General features: G+C 43.5%; 1 protein-coding gene across 3 annotated transcripts in view; it reads right to left on the reverse strand.

Annotated features, from left to right (window-relative positions):
* GINS1 (GINS complex subunit 1) overlaps positions 1-21,751 on the reverse strand; it is a 278,493-nt gene that overhangs the window by 252,845 nt on the left and 3,897 nt on the right. Inside the window, exon 1 of one of the 3 annotated variants that reach the window (XM_085612336.1) lies at positions 3,908-4,056. The exons of the other annotated variants lie outside the window; for them this stretch is intronic. The gene's annotated coding sequence lies outside the window, so the exon portion shown is untranslated. Of the gene's footprint in view, positions 1-3,907; positions 4,057-21,751 lie in introns of those variants that run through there. 3 annotated transcript variants of the gene reach the window in all.

Raw genomic sequence — 21,751 nt, forward strand, 5'->3', positions numbered from 1 at the left:
AATGCAGCGTGGTTTTTACTACTATGCTCGTTCAGTGGTGTGATGTTGGCGGGTTGTGTGACATGTGCTCCTTGTTGGTGTGTTTCATTTTGGCCATTGTTAGTCTATATGGGTGTTGTACTTAATTGTGCATGTGTACCATTCTGCCCATCTCCCCCCTCCCCCCACTCTCTGCTTCTTCCTCTTCCTAGTGCTGTTGTGTCTATAATTCTGTTGTTGCACACATAAATACATGTAAAGAATAAATTAGAATAGTTCCTTGATTCTTTTAGGTTTCAAAACTTCTCGATTGGTTTCTTTTTAATTTTCCATATGAACCGTTTTTTTAATATTCAACAACACATAGAAGTCAGAAGTGCAACATATTCTATCAACACTTTCTAGAACATTCTACAATACGTGCAGGTATAAAGTTCATCAATTTTTTAAAACTTTACGATATTTTTTTGTAACATTTTCTTGGACATTTAATGACACATGCAGGTTAAACTTTGACGATTGTTTTAAGTTCGAACAGTGCCTTCCAAATGCAAGTAGCAGGTGTGGTTGAGCTGAGCAAATTTTATCCTATGATATGACGTTGAACCTGCTTTTTCTTAACCAATCACAAATATGCTTTTTCACAAAACTAATGTGCACCCTACTTTTAAAAAAGAATGCTTTTCATGATATCTTTAGAGATGAGTTATAGATAGGAATTAGCATTTAAAAAACCTTTGAAATTCACTGAAAAAACCATAGGTTTCAGGGGTGTTCTAGTTAGGAATTGGCATTTAAAAAACCTTTGAAATTCACTGAAAAAACCAAAGGTTTCAGGGGCGTTATAGTTAGGAATTGGCATTCAAAAAACCTTAGAAATTCACTGAAAAAAACCATAGGTTTCAGGGGTGTTCTAGTTAGCTGAACATTTCCCTCGTACAAAACCCTAGAAATTCCCCTGTTATAGTTAGTTCAGCTAACTATAACTCGCGCCCCCGCAATGCACTGCTGATGACGTCACATATTACATCACTCATGACATGGTCAGTGACATCACTGATGACATCTCAAATGACATCACTGATGACATCACTGATGACATGTAGGAGTGGCTGCCAGTCCCTTTTTCCAGCATGTGGGTGTATCCCTGAGTTTTAGTTTGTATTGGCGGGCAGGGATCAAGTAGGTGCTATGTATCAACATACATTTCGTTTGAGCGAGGACTGGGGTAATCTTGTACACAAATGGGGACTTTAATATTTTGGTCCACTGTTTATTATATTTGATTGTTAACCCATCTTCCATAATTTGACTTGGATAGTGTCCATGCGTTTAAAGGATGTTGGGGGCAGATATTTGAGACTTTGTGCCCCGTTTCGGTTAGTTTATTGACAAATTCGGGAAGCGAAGGTACAATAGTTTCCGGATGCTGGATTTGAGTTGTAAAAATTTGTACAAATCTAAATTGGTTAGGGAGTATGTGTGTTGAAGGTTCGCAAATGTTAGAGGAAGTTTGTTTGATTCTAGTTCATAGATGGTGAAGATGCCTCACGAAGTCCACTCCACCTATTCAATAAGGGAACCATCTAGTTTAATCCTAGGGCTGTTTGATAGGGATGCTAGGTTGCAAGCAATGAAACTGTTTTCTAGCCTAGAGTCAATTTTTAGGATTGCTTCTTTTGTGTTTTTAAAATGTACGTTAAGTGCGGAAGGGTTATTTTCCCCATTGAGATTAATGATGTTAGGTTCTCACTACAAATAATGGATGTTTCAAGATCTAGCCATATTGGTGTGTAGCCCAATCTTTTGGTTAACTAATAGGTACCTTGTTTGAACAGGAAAGCGGTTTGCAAAGTTTTGAAATGAGGTAGATTGACTGTCCCGATGTCCTTGGGAAGACTGAGCTTTCTCAGTGATATTCTAGGCCTCTTCCCCTGCCATAGGAATTTATTAATGAGGCTGTCAATTTTTCTAAAGAATTCTTCTGAGAGGGACAGTAGGAGCAGGCTAATTAGATAATTTATGATTGGGGAAATCATCATTTTACTGTTTTTATCCTGTCCTCACCATGTTAAGAACGTTGGGGTCCAGTTCTCTAATAGATCACTTACTTTTGTTATGGTCAGGCATTCATTGTGTTTGAGCAAGTGGAGTTGGAGAATTCCAGGCCAAGATATTTAATATGGTTTGGTTGTCAAGCCAGACCAGAGTCTCCCCAAAGATCTCTAGAGCCTATATAATTTAACAACATCACCTCCGATTTATCTTTGATGAGGGTATAGCCAGAAGCTTTGGCAAATGTTATTAATTTGGGGGGGGGGGGGGGGAGCAGTAATATTTCGCTTCTTCCGTTACTATCAAAATATCATCTGCGTAAGCAGCTACTTGACAGTTGTTTCACCAAATCTAATTCCTCTTACGTCATTATTGTGCCAGATATTTGAAAGGAGAGGTTCCAGCGCCAGGAGGAATAGAGCTGGAGATCATGGGCATCATTGTCGTGTACCTTGGCTCAGTGAGAAGGTTTGTGAAAGGAATCCACTGGCCCGGACTCTTGCGGCGGGGTTAGTATATAGTGCCATGACCATTTGGATAAAAGTGGCGTCAAGATTACATTTCTGTAGTACTGCAGTCAGGTGCTTCCAGTTCACTTTATCCAATGCCTTTTCAGCGTCTAATGTGATAACAACTGTTGGTGTTGCTATTGTTGGAGCTTTGTCGATCAAATGACAAAGTAGTCTTGTGTTGTCACTAGAAAGGCGATTTTTTAGAAAATCCACTTGAAAAGAGGGAATGAGTTTCAGCCTGTGTTGTTGGATTCTGTTTGTGAGTATATTGGCATACATTTTGCAGTCGATATTGAGCAATGTTATTTGTCTATAGTTCTTGGTCAAACGTGGGACTTTCCCATCTTTTGGTAGGACACTGATTATGGCCTCAGCAGGCGTTCCCTATACAGTGCACAAAAGGGGGGGGGCGACAAAGTGCACACCTGTTTCCTCCTAGGAAACCGGTGTGCCCTTTTTCGCCTCCCTTTTGTGCATTGTATTTTGACTGCTCTGTTGACAAAGTTGCACCCATGGAGTACTGGACAAACATGACAAAACATTAAATAGCCACATGAAAGACCATGTAACATAATTTCTTCTCAGAAGCGGAAGCTTGCGAACTGTATTTTAAAACAACATGACGGACGGTTTTGGTTCGGATGGCGTATAAACATCGAGTGCGAGAATACGAGCAGTGTTAATGCCTGCAAACACGTTTTTATGAGAATTTAATGTTTGAAAGTTGGAAACATTTTATGATCTACGTCGCAGATAACATCTGCGGGTGGGCGGGATAATTGAGAGAGTTGCCTAAGGATGTTCAGTCAATAGGAAGGGGGACAGTGCAACGAACATACCAGGGCTAAATAGAAACTGGGAACATCATTCCTAGTTGGAGCAACGTCTTGCCCCTTAACGGATGCACTGCTAAATCCTTTGAAAAAAGATTTCTTCATTTTCCAATTTTCAAGTAACTTCAATAATATGAACAATTCAAAACTTGTTTAAACAGTCACATGTGAGACCGTCCATGTATTACAAACACTTCAATTGTTGCAGATTGCCTTTCCAAGCCTTTTCTTTCTGCAACACGACGTATACATTTAAAAACATCCTCAGTAGTATTTCCAATGCATTTTGGGCATTTTTTTCGACCTTCATCAAAGATTCACTACAAATTTTCAAAAAACAACACTGTCAAACCGTGAAATACAACCGGAGTAATAACCCTCAATACAATGTGCCTCCATGTTTTATGCCCTGTGTTGCTACTCGCCCGTACTTAACGTTTTCCCTCTAATTACATGGTTCCATCTTAAAAACTAAATACAATTCTCCATCCTGTGACTCAACCCTTTAACAACATACTTTCTCCATACCTGCTTTTGATAACCTTCCAACCACGTTTCCTTCCTTCCTTTCTCCAATGTGCAAACCTCTTCCTTTCCACCTATCGCCCTTTTCACTACATTCGCCGTCTCGCCACCCTCTCAATTCCACCAATCCCCTGCCTTCATAAACCTTCCTCACTAGAAAATAGAAACTGGGGCATTTGAGTTATTCACAGCAGTGTGTTATGGGACTTTTAGGAGAGAGGGATGTGGAGGTTAATGGGATTGGTTGACTCGAAGGGGCGGAGTTACATCACATGGGTTAAATAAAGAAAAAGATGGTAGCGAGTTGATTACTGCTTTGTGAAAGACGAGATCATGCCGGGAAGGAGACTACATCGACAGGCTGTAAAGGGATGGGGGATTGTTAACGACGTTTCACTTAAGAGCATTGGCTAACTTAGAGTAGTGTTGAGTATGAGCTTACGAGGCTCAGTTAGGGGAGTTTCGAATGTGGACATGTAAGCAAAACATGGGAGGGTTATAAAATTTGATAGAAGCTCGTTTGGGCACTCTGTTGTAGCGTGTTGTCAAGCGTTTAGAGAGAAAACGTGGACCATGGGAATTTTTAAATAAAAAAGGCATGAATGTCTTGATGCATTGCAAAGCTAATGATCGCTGCGTGAGCAGTCACGAAATTATCTAACAATTGGATTTTACACACTGAAAATAAAAACAAATACAAATGCTGATAACCATAAAATAAACCCTGTTGACTTTCTTAGTCAGAAACCCTCCACTCCCTCCTCCTCCCCTCCCCCCCATTTGTCACTGTAGAACGTGGAGATGAGTGGAAATGCAGATTACTCTGAGTTATATTGAAGTTGTAGGCACATGTGTTTGCCATTGCTTATGCGATATCGTGTGCGAACCTTTATTTGATGTACAGACGTTTCATCTCGCATTCGAGGTGTATTGCAGGTTATGTCTTCAATGTGAGGGTAGGCAGGATGATATGGTCCTGTGTTTCTCTCTTAAGTTATTGGCGAGAAGTCACCGCAGCCCTGGCGCTCTACACTGACACATCCCTGCCGTTCACATGGGAGATTTGTATACTGGAGGTTTATGTGAGGACCAAGACAAACAGAGTCACATCACGGTTTAGAGACTTTGGATTGATAGTAGCAAAAGCATAATCACAAAATGGTGGAAACATGCAGACCCCCCTGAAACGATCAGCTGTAACAGATCACTCGCGATCTGGGCACAGGCGGAAAGTACAACACTGCACAGGGAGGAAACGGCAGGCTACGCAAATTTCCCATTGCGCAACACTGGGACACTATACTCTCAGCCTTCAATACTGAGGGGGGATTGTGAAGAAGACGATGCCCGCCTGGCTGATACATAACACACATGCTGGTAGTCCCGGGTCAGGGGAGATATGGTATCAGTAGATAGCAATTAACAACTATTAGGAGCTACTACATAGATGCAGACCGATGTAGAGGGCCCCTTGCTCCCTGCTGCCTAGATACCCACCGTCACAACATTGACCCTCAGCATTCCCATGAGCCCAAGTTCCACCCTGGCGAACCACCCCACTGTGAAGCTTAGGATACATTGTCCCACACACAGTCAAGCAATGATTCTTTTATTTGTTTATTAATGGCAGCCCTTTTTAGTATGTTGTTAGAAGATGTTATTAGATAGCATATGTCTTATTGGCGCATTTCTATTCATCCTCTTCCTTTTCTTTTGCAAAATCCCTTTGTTGGGATACTGAAGTGACTGTGCATTGATTTCCACTACGTCTACTGACGACGTGTACTACTGCATTGCTTACGATGAATCATGCTAGTATACAGAGTTAGTGATTTAAATCGAGAACTGGCAACAGTGGCGCAGCAGTGTGGGCAGGCAATCACAATGGTGCATAGGTCATTGCTTGTTGGTGCTGCACGTATGCGCTATGGCACATTATGATCATTCTCTTGTAACATATAGTGTTGATTAACATAATGATTTAATGATGTTGTTCTATGCGGATTTGCATGGTGCTCTTGATAATTCTGTATTGTCATGCAAAGTGTAAAATAAAAAAAAAAAGAAAAGACTAATAAAGATATTGATTTTAAAAAATGATGGGCAGGATGATTTATGACCATAGGATACAACAGGAAGAAGATGTGACTAATTTAATGCAAAAATCAATGTCAATATTTCAAAAATATATTTGTTTGACAGGTAGTGTAAAACCATTACGGGCAACATGAATATAATGAGGGTTCCCAGTTAACTCCCAATCAGCCGGTAAAGACATACCATATGAAAAATATCCAGTTAGAGATATATGCAGTGAGGACAGGGTCTAGCCCCCCGCATATATCTCACTTATTTTCTTTGGGAGATAGTATGTCTGATAGAGATAATGAAACTGCGCAGACCTGAGCATAGTGTTCCTGGAAAGTCTGAGTAGGTGCTAATATTCTCTCCCACCCTTTATCTTTTAAAGTTATTGCTGTGGTTTTATCCATTCAGTCGTGTCCAACTCTTGGTGATTCGATGGATAAAATCCCTCTAATTGTTTCGGTTGATAACAGAATTCTTTAGGTCTTGGAGATTCTTGTTCTTGACTGCGTCTAACCACTGATCTTGGTCTTCCTCTTTTAAGTTTTCCTTTCATCATTCCCAAAGAGTATTCTCTTATTATTTGTGGCCTAAATATTTGAGCTTAATTTTTATCATAAACAATTCTAGTGAACGTTTGGCTTGATCTGGTCAACTATTGATTCACTCGACTAGCAGTCCATGGGATATGGAGAAGCCTTAGCCAGCATCAGAGTTCAAAGGGGTCAATTCCTCGATCATTTTTATTATTTATCCAGCTTTAACATCCTTACAATGCCATGGAAAAGACCATTGTTTTGGGGATTCAAAATCTTGGTTGGCAGAAAGATTCCTTTGCTGTTTATCACTCTGTCCAGGCTCTTCATTGCTTTTTTAACCAGTAGCAGCTGTTTTCTGACTTCAGGGCTACGATCCCATCCCAAGGTAGCCGCAATCCTAGGAAAATGAAGTCTTTGACCATCTCTATTACTTCATTGGCAGTTCAGAGACTTTGTAAGATTCCTATTGACATGATTTTAGTCTTTTTCACATTTAGCTTTGGTCCAGCTGCAGCGTTATTTTCTTTGATCTGGACAATCAATGCTTTCAGGTCTTCTGCATGTTGCGCAATCAGTGTTGTGCCATCAGCATATCGCAGGCTATTGATCTTTGTTACTCCAATTTTGATTTCAGACTGAATCGAGCCAATACAAAATGCTCAGCGAAGTAACTCAACAAATAGACCGCACATTTAATTCAAATCTTAACCTGACTTTATCAATATTGTTTCGCACCATCTTGGTGAGTACCTTTTAAACCCAGGTTACAAATTTGCGGCCTGCACCCATCTTCAGGGGGAGCTGAAGAAGGCCATTTTGCAGGGGCTCAGTTGCACTCACGCTCCACTAACTCCTAAAGGGCCGGTTGAAGTCATAGTTCAAAAATTGCCCAGGAGCTAGACCACACTCCTCTATAAACATCTCCAGAGGTGCTCCTGTGTGCTAGGAAAAATTTCACAGATCGTTATTTGTATACATAGGAATATATTGTATCTTCTCTGAGGTACCTTTATGCCAATGATATTTTCCGGCTTTGAAAAATGTGTTGGCTGTTATTGCATGAATTGAAGAACATAGAATACATTCTTACATTATCATGAACTGGCTTTCTACTACTTTTTCTACGTAGTATGATGAATGCAGTAATTGGTCTATAGATTATATAAACTGTTATGTTTCTTTACGCTATTTGGCTACTAGATATATATAAAAATTATGAGAGATCATTAGTTATGTGATGTTGTATCCCCAAATTTTGAAAACGTGTTTGAAAAATATGGTGAGGGAGAAAATAGTATATATTGAGTATTGGGTGCGGAAGACGATATCACACTTGACATCTGTAAATCCATCCTATACAACACATTATTTTTTCTACACTGTATAAGTATGAACTACTACATTCGATGGAGGAGGCGTGGCGCGGGTAATGTACATGCGGGCACATAGTCTTGTGTACCGACAACAGGTGAGCAATGCCCATTGGGCTAAAAGGACTTCTGCCCAGCCCCCATCGTGGGTAATCTTCGAGGGTACATGTCTCAGTGCAAGCCCAGCCGCGCAGAGCTCTGCTCGGGGCTCCGCTTGGAAAGCGGTGTCGGAGAAGTCATTTCATTTTCTTAAAGAAAGGCAGGTCCAGGGTCTCTTGGTGCCACAAAAGGTTCTCTGAGGAAGAGGTGGAGGTTACTGGTGATGCACAATATTCTAGGGTGCAGACCTCATGATGCGGGCTCGAGCTGTGCAGGGCAAAGTATTTGAGCCTTCACTATTGTATTAAAGGAGAGCTAATAAACCTACTAGCACTGGGTTGAGAGACCATCTGCACTTAACTAATACCCTTTAAATGTTTCTAAGAAAACAAGGCAGTAAATGACAAAGTATATTGTGTGCAATTGCATTTATATATGGCGCTTATTACTCTTGCGGAGCGGTGGCATGCACTATACAATTGCAATGAAGGGGATTTTTTTTCTTTTAAAATGGTTTTGCAGAGGTTCAATGCCCACCAGATAGTCCCGACTTTTCTGTCAATAGCATTGCATCTAGCATTCTGTTGTGGCGGAGTGGGCTTGTGGTTTTTCTAGTTAAAAAAAATCCAAGTAGTGGCTAAAAAAAAAAAAACTACAAAAAACAAGAACCTGCAAAATGGTATTGGCAAATAGGGTGATGGACAGTACTTTGCTTCTGTGGTTTCTGGTGGATGGCACTTAACAATAGGACGACTGGAACTATGCAAGAGGGAATGATCAACTTATGTGGCAGGGGTGACTAAATTATGCAGCAATTATAGGGACACCATGTGGTGTAATGTGGCACATTGTGTGAGAGTATTACTTCATTAGTTCGTCATTTTTACGCATCAGAGATAAGATTTGACTTCACTAGTACTAACTTACCACCCAAATACAGAAATAAGCAACTAATAATGGGCAGTCAACCTTTGCGTAAGGCTTTCCACTTTGCAGCAACACGTGTTGCTGCATTTTCAGTAACTTTTGATGCATTTGAGCTGGAAATACATTTTTCTGTTAGAATCTATGATATGTGGCAAATGGGATTCCATAATAATGCAAAATAAAAGGTGGGGCTGCAGAAATAAGTAATTCTAGTGGCACAATGTATTAATGTGGACAGGTTAAATTTAAATAAAAATGGTCCCACGGGCAGCAGTCCAGATCCTCTGAATAAAATCTCTCTGGCTTTCTGTTCTATCTCAGAAGCAATGCCAGCTAAGGTCCAAGCACTGATGTTGCAAGACTGTCATGCAGTATTGGTTTCATGGTGATAGACTGACAATAACGTTATGCCTCACAGTTACTCGAACAGTCAATACACGGGCAGTGGTGAAGAGCAGTCCATCACTGTGCTTCTCTGCTTCATGCTTACTCTATGGGTACATTTAGCTAGAGCAGGGCATGAACATTGCAGAAGGGGCAATTAGGGGGTGCAATATTCCCTTAAGCCTTGTCGGGGACTACAGGGTGCTAACCTCTCATAGTACACTTCACTTCCCTTGTGTGCCTGTTCCCCTGTGTTTGGTGGACAGACACATAATAGATTGAAGAGATGAATCATGCACGACCAGGACCTGGCATTGCACCTACTGAAGTTTTGTGCTTCAGCCGCATGGTATGCCCCAGAGAGCTCAGCAATCGTGAGTCTACCTTTTGGCCATCTTTCCCATCTCTGCAAGGGATGGACAGTGTTTGGAAAACCTTGAGATGAAGGGGAAATGTGAGTGCCATGCCCTAGATCTGAGATACAAATACATTTTAAAGGCTCTCTTGAAATGCACATTGGCTGTGCAGTTGCTGGGCCTTGCTGCTGTTCCTCAAGCTGGTCCATTTTTGCAGTCAGCTTGCGCCTGCTACACCTTCTACAAAACTATGCCAATTTCAAACAAGCAAGTTTCATCCTGTGGGTTAACACTTGCCGCTCTGACACAAACCAGGTACCTTGCCTTTTTAATATCTGCATGAAGTGTGGATTTTAAAGTTCAAGTTTGGTGCGCACAATAAACTGGAAATTTAACACATTTAATAGTTGCTTTGGCTTTTCTGCCAAAGCCCGCTTTTTTCTTCCTATGCCCTGCAGTATATTTCGACTACTACTGCATCATGCATAGGGCGTCAACTGGGCCTTAGCACTTTTCATCCTGCCCTCTATCCCTGTAGTTAGTTAATCTTCTCTTTCCTCATGCCGCTGCCTCCTCTCCGTCATTCTCCCTTCGAATTGTTTCTCCATCCGCTGCTTCCCACTCCTTGCAATTCACATTTGTCTTCTTTTTTTTTTTTATTCGCCGTTGTCTGTCCCTTGCCTCTACTTACCTACTCCTTCTGAATTTTCTCACCACAAATGAAGACAAAAATAATATAAAATTGACCTAAAAGCAATAACTGTCAAGACAGCATTCGCAACAAAGTGTAGATGGTGATGAAGATGGGGGAGGAAGAGAGGCGTGCAGTAGACAGTGGATTAGAAGACGAGGTCAATATAGATAAAAGGTTCAGCTGAAGAGCAAAGCATCAATTGTCTAGTGTTGCTGCATAACATACCAATGGAAGGGTTAGGAATGCTTGGGATTGAAAAGCAAGTCAGTGACCATTTTATTGAAGAGAGGAACCCAACGCAAAAGTTGATTACTCGTATAGTAGACAGAAATGAGTTACTGTGCTGAAAATACTAGTTACTGCACATTTAGAAAGAGTGGGACTCTGTCACAAACAGGTCCCATCTTCCTCTTGTAGAGCTGAGCTGCAACAAAGGTACAGCTGCACCCCTGTACAGCCGAGTCCAAGCACAGATGGAGCAGAGGTCATATAAATATATGTTGAGCTTATTTAAATACGGTTTATTTCTTGCACTGAACAAGAGCAGATTCCCTGGTACACACAGAGGGCCTGTTCACAGGCAGATTTGAGCTATTTCAGTACTCATTCCAACAAAGTAAAAGCTGATCTCGGTGGGGATTGAGGCACTTGGCTCCAGCGCATATTCAATCAATCAGGGGTTTGTTGAGCGCGCTACTCACCCGTGAGGGTCCCAAGGTGCTGAAGGGGGGGGGGGGCGAACTCCATTAGCCAAAGAGCCAGGTCTTGAGGGCCTTCCTGAAGGTGTTCAGGGAGGGGGCTAGTCTCATGTGTGCCGGGAGCTCGTTCCAGGTTTTGGCCGCAATGCGAGAAGGATCTCCCACCTGCTCTGGCTCTGTGGATGATAGGGGTTTCGGCCAGTGCGAGGTTGGAAAATCGGATGTTTCTTTTGGGTACGTGGAAGTTGATTCTGTGGTTGAGGTATTCGGGTCCGGTGTTGTGCAGGCATTTGTAGGCTTGGGTGAGGGTTTTGAAGGTAAGCCTTTTCTCCACAGGGAGCCAGTGGAGCTTTCGGAGGTGTAGGCTAATGCATTCATATCGGGGAATGCAGAGGACGAGTCGGGCAGCGGTGTTCTGTATCACCTGAAGTTTGAGTAGGGACTTGTTCATGCCGGTGTATAGGGCGTTTCCATAGTCAAGTCTGCTGGTGATGAGTGACTGTCTCACTTGACTCCGGGGGGATCCATTTGAAAGTCTTGCGGAGGATGCGGAGGGTGTGGAAGCAGCTGGAGGTGATGGCATTGACCTGTCGGTTCATGGTGAGGGATGAGTCGAGTACGATGCCGAGGATTTTGGCATGGTCCGAGGGGGTCGGTGGGCTTCCGAGGGCTGTCGGCCACCAGGTGTTGTCCCATGCTGAAGGGGTGGTTCCGAGTACGAGGACTTCTGTCTTCTCAGAGTTGAGCTTGAGGCAGCTGTTGTTCATCCATACGGCGACCTCCTGCAATCCTTTCTGGAAGTTGAGTCTGGCGGTGGCGGGGTCTTTGGTGAGGAAGAGAATGAGCTGGGTGTCGTCAGTATACGAGACGATGTTGAGGCTGTGTTGTCGGACGATGGCGATGGAAGTACCACAAACCTCTGTCCCAGGTTACTCTCCAACATGACCCGTGTCTGATAGGAAGTGAGGAGATGTTGGGAAGGAGGATAAAAGTGAGAGTGAAGGGATTGACGGAAGAAATTGTGGCGCAAGATAGAGAAGAGATAGAGAATAGTGAGAAAGAAGAAAGTCAAAGTGTGAGAGAATATGGAGGGAAAAGAGCAGCAAGAAATGAGAGGAGAATGTGTTTGAGACAGCAAAGAAGAGAGGAGACTGAAATAAGAGATGGCAGAGTGAATGATTTGTGACAAGCACCACAATGATGCTCAGGCAAATTATACAGCACATTTCACCAATTCTTTTTGCTCCCTTCTTCATCAGAAGTCTGGATGTCATCTTGTAAGTAGGTGCGTCCAGCCATGGCAGTTGACACCGCAGGTACCGATTTTAAATGTAACATTTTGAACATTAACACCTTGACAGCTAAGGACCTGGGTTTGAATCCAGCTTGGCACTTAAATGGAAATTGTGCAGTTCTCGGCAAATCATTTAAACTCACTGTGCCTAAACTTTAAATATGTAAGATGCTAGTGTAAATGTGTGTAATTAGAAGAGTTAAGCACTCACTTGAGATCACTTCCCATAATGTACAGTGCTCTGTTACTAGCCAGCTAGATCTGTGCAATATAAATATTAACACGTACTGGGTTAGGTCTCGCTCAGGCATCACAAGTGTGGACTCTTCGAGACATGCTGTATCTAATCTGTGGGCTTTGAGCACACCCATTGCTTGCCATTTGTTGTTGTGTTTGCTTTTCAAAATTCTTTTACTTTCTGTGGCTAATTGTTCACGTGTCCCTCCTTTCCATGGGTGGGTCTTGCCCCAAGCGACTTGGACCTGTTTCATATATTACTGCTCGTTTGACTATTTCTGTTTGTTTCGCTGCACACCTTTTTTGTTCGCTTTGGATTTTTTTTTGGTAGGCACGGGGAAAACCGATGCAGAGACTTGAACGCGGTTCCAAAGTAGGCAGCTCTACATGTTACACCAAATCCTCTATCCAAAAAACGCTGGTGTTCTTTCTAAATGCCTCCTTTGGAAATCGACTGCTTGTTTATGTATTTATCCTTTGACTGGTATTACCACACCTCCTGGGGTATGCAGTGTTTTTCCATGTACTTTACTCGTACTGAAGAAAAAGAAGCCTCTAGTCTTGCTATAAATCTGAGAACTGCTGATAAAATAGGTCTGGTTTTAAGGAAGTATTCACCGTAGCTGCTTACATTCAGTAATCAACTGAAGTCCTTATGTGGGCTGGAATGCGTTTCAAGCGCTTTTTCTAGAAGCATTGGCCTTGTTGTTTACACTGTGCCTTGAACATTGACGACAGCTCTAGAAAGCATAGGTAAATGGGCTGCGTGGTAAGTTGGACATTGAGAGGGAGGTTGGATTTGAACTTTACTAATTTTCTACATACATTGAGATGAGACTACGTTTCACGTATGATGGAAATCGAGTCCTCTGCGCTTCAACATTAACGCAGAGAGGGACCAGAACCTATATGATGGCAACACCACCCCCCTCCCTTCCACAGTGATTGTACATACAGAGTAGCATCAGCCTTCCACGCAGAACAATAAGGGATTACATCTTCGGAAGTAATCCCTACGGTGGGCTCTTCCGATCACGGTCCCTCTCCACAGAAGAAACGAGGTACTCTATATTTGTATAGTCTCACTCTCCTCTTTCGCGAAATACCATGCAGCAATGGAATCCCCAGGAATCTTTTATCTTAGATCCGCTCTATGAGGATGGCTCCTGGATGGGCCACAGCTCGGATGTTGCAGAGAGGTCTTTGGCAAGGGACTTTAGACTAAACCCAGAACGCGGTGGGGGATCCAGATGAGGGAAAGTAATCTCTAATTGCCTTGCTCATCTTATATGCAGTGGTTGTTTTGTGTATCTATGCGTGCATGCATAGAAAGCAAGACTCCATTAGCTTCCTTCTGGCAGAACTACCAAAGAAACTGATAGGTGAAATGAAATAAAAAAAAGTCTAGTCAAGGCATCATTCAAACCAAGAGAAGAGCCTGTTGGGGCAGTTCATAGAAGGAAAAAAAACACAACCTGAATACACGTGTCTTTTAAAGAAAATGCAACTCCCCTTTAAGTTTTTTCAAGCTGAAGCCTGGCTCTGTGTAACAGCTGCCTGTCCTATACTCCTTCTTCGGAACCTTCTCTACCCCACCCCCCACCCCCCACCCCACCCCCAACTGTTCATTTTGGTTCTACACAAGAAAACAATAAGCAATGAGTTGAACACAAATACTACGGTATCACATTCTGATGCACCAGAGCTTATGGAGTTTCTTAACCGCCTTAACAAAGAAACATCACTGTGCCACGTAAGATGACAGTAGGAAGCTTGCTCTGTGTATACAATACCAAAGTAAGGTATAGTGTGCACAGAGTCTAGTGGAACCCCAAGGGTAGACAGAGGTAAAAGTACATAATACCTTACTCTTTATTTGTGGTAGTGTAGGTGAGCAGTAAGGCTTTATCAGAGGGTAGTGTTAAGCATTTATTGTACATGCTCAGGCAAGAAATGATGTCACACACTTAAAGACTGAACTCAGACCAATTTTGTTTGTATAAAAATATTATTTCTAGAACCAAGCCAGGCCTGGTGCAGGTAAGGGAAATAATACTTTGCAGGTATATTGCAGTTGAAATACAACTGAAATGCAGCTGGATGCAATTGGTTTGTTTACAGGTAAGTCCACAGTCAAAATTTCTTTAGTTACTTTTGAGATTACTTTGCACGTTACTTTTCAGATTACTTTTTAAGTTGCTCTTTCTACTCCGTGTAATATGCCTAGATATCACACTGGGAAATTTCCTAGATAAAAGGTAAGTAATTTAGTTTTGGTACATTTGCAGTTTTTCAAGGTTTCATACAAATCAACTCCACACTTTTCAAAGAAAAGTAGTCAATGCACTCATATGGGAGGAAATTAAGTTATTGGTTTAGACTAAGTACTTGGTTGTAGGAGTTGGGTTTATTAAGGTGAGAAGTTTGATACTAAACACCCCAAAATTTAGTAAAGCCATTATGGTGCTGTGGAGTTCATAATGACAAACACCCAGACAATATACGCTTAATGGCTTTACTGCACTTACAATGTCTAAGAATGGACTTAAGACATTGTAGGAATACAGTGCTCGTACCAATGTACCCTCACCAATGGCATAGTGCACCCCGCTGGAGGAGTAGGTTACCTATACCATACACAGGGGGTTGCAGGCATGGCACACAGGTATGTGTAAAGGAGAGGGGTGGAGTGTTCCACACCTACATGACGCACAGCTGAATGAACTCAGAGTTTTCTGGATAACATATACAGTTTAATTGTACAAATTTCAAATGAACATAATAATCAAGTTCTCTGATTTGTAACGTAAAGAATAATCATGTAAAAACATTCAATTTAGTCAGATTGAAATGAAACTGTAATCATCACTTGAAACATGAATAACGAGTTTACATAAACAAAAAATGCAGCGATATTTCATGTTCAATCCCAATGCATTTCGGGTTTATTAACCCTTCTTCAGGGGATGAGAATTCAATTCAAATATGATTCTGAAGATAGTTCGACTATCATACTTGAATTGAATTCTCATCCCCTGAAGAAGGGTTAATAAACCGAAATGCATTGGGATTGAACATGAAATATCGCTGCATTTTTTGTTTATGTAAACTCGTTACTCATGTTTCAAGTGATGATTACAGTTTCATTTCAATCTGACTAAATTGAATGTTTTTACATGATTATGCTTTATGTTACAAATCAGAGAACTTGATTATTATGTTCATTTGAAATTTGTACAATTAAACTGCATATGTTATCCAGAAAACTCTATGAGTTCATTCAGCTGTGCGTCATGTAGGTGTGGAACACTCCACCCCTCTCCTTTACATTCTTACAGATAGGGTCAGGGCTGAAACCCTAACACATGACAGCACGCTCACAGTAGTGTAAGACTATTTAACTTTGCAAAAAAGACTTTTTTTTAAACTTCACAATAGGTGTGCAGGTTCACTTCCAATTGACACAGGTATGTGTGCCATGTCGACTCTTCACTACTCTGTCCACAACACACAGCCTGCAATGGCATAGTGTGTGTGTGGGAGGGGGGGGGGTACAGGACCTCTAAGGGTGACACAATATGTGCTGCAGCCCTTAGAGGCCTTCCCTGGTCACAGTGCCCTTGGTATCCATGGTACCTTTTATAAGGGACTGACATGTGGCCAGAGTGGTGCCAATTAGGGGTACATGGTACAGTTTTGGAAAAGAACACAGGCCCTGGGAACCTGATTGACAGGGACCCAGGGCACATCAAGTCAAAGTGCATCCGGAATCTGGCATAAAGTGGGAGGGGGTTACTGCAACAGAAACCCAACTTCCTACAATGACTCAATGGGTTAAGGTGCTGGCTGCAGAGATTTGTGACCAGCGGGCACATAAAAGGTACAAGCAAGACCTGCAGAGCCTAGTTGGCCTTTCAATCTCTGAAAGTGATAAAGTATTAACAAATTAACGAGTTGTTTATTAATAGCGCTTGCTGATTACTGAGATGCACGCTCCTTTGCTCAGAATACACATTGTTCCAAAGAATTCATAGAAGATACACCGTTATTACCATTATTTTCTATAGACAGCAGAAAAACTAAATGTGTGTATTTATTTTGCTTTCTTGAAGTCTTTTGTAGTTTAGGGTTTAGGTGAAGAATGGCCCCTGCGCCCGCAGCCACCTTCCCATTCACATTAGTGGCCCACACATGCTCTCAGATGACTGCTGTAACAAATAGTTCTGAAGTTGTGCTGCTCCACTTTATGTGCTGTTTTTCAAAAGCATGACCTTCTTCTGGAATAAATCTCAGAGCATGACGTAGTGAAATAAATTTTTGCCTGTGGTGCAGATCTGTAACCCTTTAAATGTCAATACATGTAGTCCTAACAAAAGAAATGTTATTAGGAATTTCAATTGCAAACTTGTAACTTTAAGAATTTCAGAACCATTTCTCTGCTCCCCTTCCCAGCCAATGTCATTGAGAAGGCCACCAACGTCCAACTATCCCAGTTTATCAAAGCCAACCACTTCCTGGACTCTTCTCAATCTGGCTTCCGAAGCAACCACAGCACTGAGATCGCCCTCCTCGCCGCCACCAATAACATCCGCTCCCTCCTCGACCAGGAAGAAACAGCAGCCCTCATCCTCCTGGAACTCTCGGGCACCTTCAACGCCGTCTCCCACTGTACCCTAAGCAAGAGACTCCACAATGCTGGCATCCAACATAAAGCACTGGACTGGATCCGTTCCTTCCTCACTGGTAAAACACAGCGAGTCAAACTACCACTGTTCCTCTCAGAACCCACAAAGATCGGCTGCAAAGTCCCCCTACATGGCCCCGCTCGCACCCATAGTCAGGAACCACAGACTCAACATCGTCCCCTATGCAGAGACCACCAAGCTGATCCGCTTCCTCACCAATGAGCCCACAATCACCAGAAACAAATTCCATGACAGGATGAAGGCCGTCGCTACCTGGATGAGAGACAGCTACCTCAAGCTCAACTCGGACAAGACAAAAGTCCTCATCTTGGACCCGACACATCCGCATGGGAAGACTCCTGGTAGCCCACCGCGTTAGGAACGCCCCCACACCCGTGGACCATGCACGAAACCGCTGCTTCACACTGGACTCATCGCTCACGATGAACCACCAGATCAACGCTAACTACTCAACATGCTTCCACACTCTTCGCCTGCTTCGAAAGAGATTCAATGGATCCCCACTGAGGCCTGAAAGACGGCCACCCACGCACTCATCAGCAGTAGACTCGACTACGGCAACGCACTCTACACAGGCGTCACCCAGAAGCTTCTCAAACAAGCATTTACAATGCAATGGTCTCGGCAGTGTTAAAGTTAGAGCTATTGGCACTGCTCATGACATTATTTTTGTTTATGTTTTTATTTTTAAAACATTTAAAGAAACGCCATTGTTATTTACAATGTCAATAGCTTAATCTATCTCAAATGCGAGACCTATTGCATTTGCACCCACACACAGAGCCACACACACAAAGCCACCGACAAACACAGAGCCACCCACACAGAGCCACCTACACAGAGCTGTTCCCATAGAGCAACCCAGACACAAATAGAGCCACCCACACAGAACACCCACACACAGAAAGAGCCAACCACGCATAGAGCCACCTACAAAAAAAGCCACCCACACAGAGCAACACACACAGAGGCACACACATACACACACACAGAGCCTCCCACACACACACAGAGCTACACATACAAGTGTCTGCCAGGCTGGTTTTCATGACTCTCTTGTGACTTCTTAACGTTTTTGCAACACCTTGTCCACCAATGTATGGGTTCTCGGAGTAAAGCTTTCCCTACATGGTGACGCTCATCCATCCTGTAGGACTCCTTGCTCCCTTGCCTCCTATTCCTCAGTGTAATGTATACATTACAGTAACAGAGCAGCAGCAGTACCATATGGCATCTAGTTATACGTCTCGGCCTATCATGGCATTATAACAAATCGTAGCCTAGTATCACCAACCAGCGCTGGCGTTGCCCAGGATCACACTGCGCGATCGCGCAAAACATCACATGTGCCGTAAAACACTACTAGCACACCACAATTTGAAGTGGATAGTTTGCTTTCTGTACCTAGTGCTTTGAAGAGGTTCACAACACAAGGCATGATGTGGTGAATTCGGACACCCGAGTCGCTGCTCTCATTGGTGCATAAGATATACGTGTTTAAACCGTTGTATCTGTGTGCTAGTTTTGTGCTGTCTGCTGTGATCTCCGCGTGACCCATACGTCTGAATCCCAGGATGTGCGTCTCAACTCTTTCTCCTCAGGATGATAAAATGGGTGTCATGGAACTCACTTTTATTGTTTAGTGCTAAAAAGGACAACTGCCACAGCAACTGCTGCATAAAATAAAACGTATATTTGTTTTTACTAAAAACGATTAAACTAACGGTAACAACGCAGAGACAACAACTGGTTCAGTGGACTAATGTATCCACCGATCTGTGTTTAATGCCACGGTACCGGGTTTAAATTCTGTTTGAACCACTTAGCCTTTCATCCTTCCAACGTTGACAAAATGAGTAACACACAACGTGCACTATTCAAACAACAACAAGCTTCCCCCACAAATCGCTGCTATGGAAATAGTGCTCTGTCCCTCTGCGCAGTATTTCCTTGGAGATGTAACATTGCCTTCAATAGGTGAACTCGCTTTTATTGTGTCTTCAAACTCACAACCCAAGATGTGCACTATAGTCCAAACGTCAAAAACAACAGCGCTGGCGTTGCCCAGGATCACACTGCGCGATCGCGCAAAACATCACATGTGCCGTAAAACACCACTAGCACAACACAATTTGAAGTGGATTATGTCTCCGAGCCCTCTTCCCCCACACCCCAGAGTGAAGGGGGTGCATCCCCCCCTCTGTGTCCAAACCTTCCCAGTACATACCTTCTCTGTGGGGGTGGGGAAGGCGGGGGAGAGCCGACACCGCAGGAAGTTAAAAGAGTGGGTCCCGAGAAAGAGGAGCGGTAGTGGAGGGGGCAGAGGGTGGTAAAACGAGATAAGAGCAGGGAGAGAACGAGACGCAGAAAGGGAGACGGGGGCGGGGTGCGAGGAAAGGGTATGAGAAGAGAGAAGATAAGAGAAAGTAAGATGAAGAAAGAGAGATTGGTGAGGGAAGTGTAACTGCTGGGGGCGGGAGGGGGGGCAGGCACGAAAGAAGAGGAAGCGCACGTGAAAGATAGGAGGGAGTTTGAGGGAAAGAGTGACCCAAAGGAAGAGAGAGGAGATAGCTGGGTGGTGGAAGAGAAACGTGTGAGGTGAAGGGCAGCAGGAGGAAATGAGGGGTAACAAGGAGGGAGGGAGTGACACAGAGGGAGGAAGTGACACAGCAGGACTGGAGGGGCAGAGAGGAACTGATCAGGAGAGCGCAGACCAAAGGAGATGAGAAAAGAAGAAATGTGGCACCAAGGAGGGAGCTCGAGATGAACAGAGAGGGCGCGTGGCCGCGATGGGAGGGAAGTAAAGGGGGGGGGGAGGTGAGCGTGTGAGGGAAGGTGAACAGAGTGGAGGGAGAGAGGAGCTCAGAGCGCGGATGCTACCAGTTTCAGCCGCCCCCCTCTCCTGCTCTGACCGTACAAATAACACACCCTGAAGAGCTAATGACCTTTTAACCCACGGAGCTGGACACAGGGCACCTCCGAGGGCGGTTTGGGGGGGTGGAGGGGTGGCAGGTGGAGGGAGGTGAAGGCTTCACCAACTCATGGGTAATCATTCACACCATTTAACCCTATTTGATGACTCTGCTTGACCACAGACTTTATTAATGTCATTGCACCAGCTGATCCTGGGGTTTTATCCCTAAAAACATGGATCTTATTTCGTAATAAAGAAGGCACGTCTTTATCAGAGAGCATGTGACGCCATTGTGCAACTCTGGCTCAGTTGCAGTATTTTTTACTTCAATGCCTGCCTAGCAGGCTAGCGCGCTATAACAAACCCAAAGGTAACAGTGCAATGCTCTAAAACATCCAGAAAAATAAATACCCCGACCCCACTCAGGAGGATGAAGAGACAAATGCGTCTGGACGCCGGGACACCACTGTCTTTCTCCGAGGCGAAGCAGAAATGCCTCGGAGAAAGGCAGCGGCGCTTTCGGATCCGAAAAGGACGGGGCCTGATCGGAGTGACGGGACCTCTTCTCCAATGGCTGGCCAGCATTGAAGAGGCCAGCCAATGGAGAACAGGGGAGAACAGGGGCGGGTTCAAGCCCCTCTTCTCCAAGTCATTAAATCTCGGATCAAGACTGCGCAAGCGCAGCCTTCGAGCCGAGACCTAAAAACTACAGAACGTTCAGAAAGCCACAGCCAGACTGGTCCTCAACATCCCCCACCGCAGCCGCATCCCCGAACACCTGCGAGAACTCCACGGGCTCCCAATCAACAAAAGTCACGTTCAAGCTCCTCACACATGCCTACAAAGCCCTCCATGACATTTATTTATTTTATTTATTTTAGGTTTTTAAAGAGCGCGTAGTCACCCTCGAGTATCCCAGCGCTGAAATAAGACCAGCATACCTGAACCACAGCCTCTCATTCCACGTACCCACCAGACACCTCCTCTCCACCGAACTGGCCTTTTCCACTGTCCTTCGGGTCCGCAAGGAAGAATCTCAAGACCTGGCTCTTCGACTGAACCTCAGCACCCATCAGGACCTACAGCATCCACCCCACACTAGCGCCTTGAGACCCTCATGGGTGAGTAGTCGCGCTTAACAAACACGGATTGATTGAATGAAACACACCCTTTTGGCATACTCCTATTTTAAGAAATAATGCCTGACAATGAAGAAAACAGTGATAATGTAGGTAAGTGACAGCTGCTCAGTAGCATTTTGCTTATAGGAGCCTGAAGTTTAAATTTTCCTATTATAAGTATGGACCTGTAAGGTCCAGAATGCAAAGCGCAGTTGGGTAAATCATCAGAACTGGCTGAAGGTGTCAAACAATGCCACAACACATAAATCCATGCCACATAAATCCACTACACACAACACATTTCAACATCTCATAATAGCATGCCAAACAATTCAACTACACACACTTCCACTCCACTTCATTTGCCTCCATGCCACATAATTACAAACCAATAAAATAAACTACACATAATTCCACTCCCCT

Source organism: Triturus cristatus, chromosome 6, assembly GCF_964204655.1.
Source record: "Triturus cristatus chromosome 6, aTriCri1.1, whole genome shotgun sequence".
NCBI lineage: Eukaryota > Metazoa > Chordata > Amphibia > Caudata > Salamandridae > Triturus > Triturus cristatus.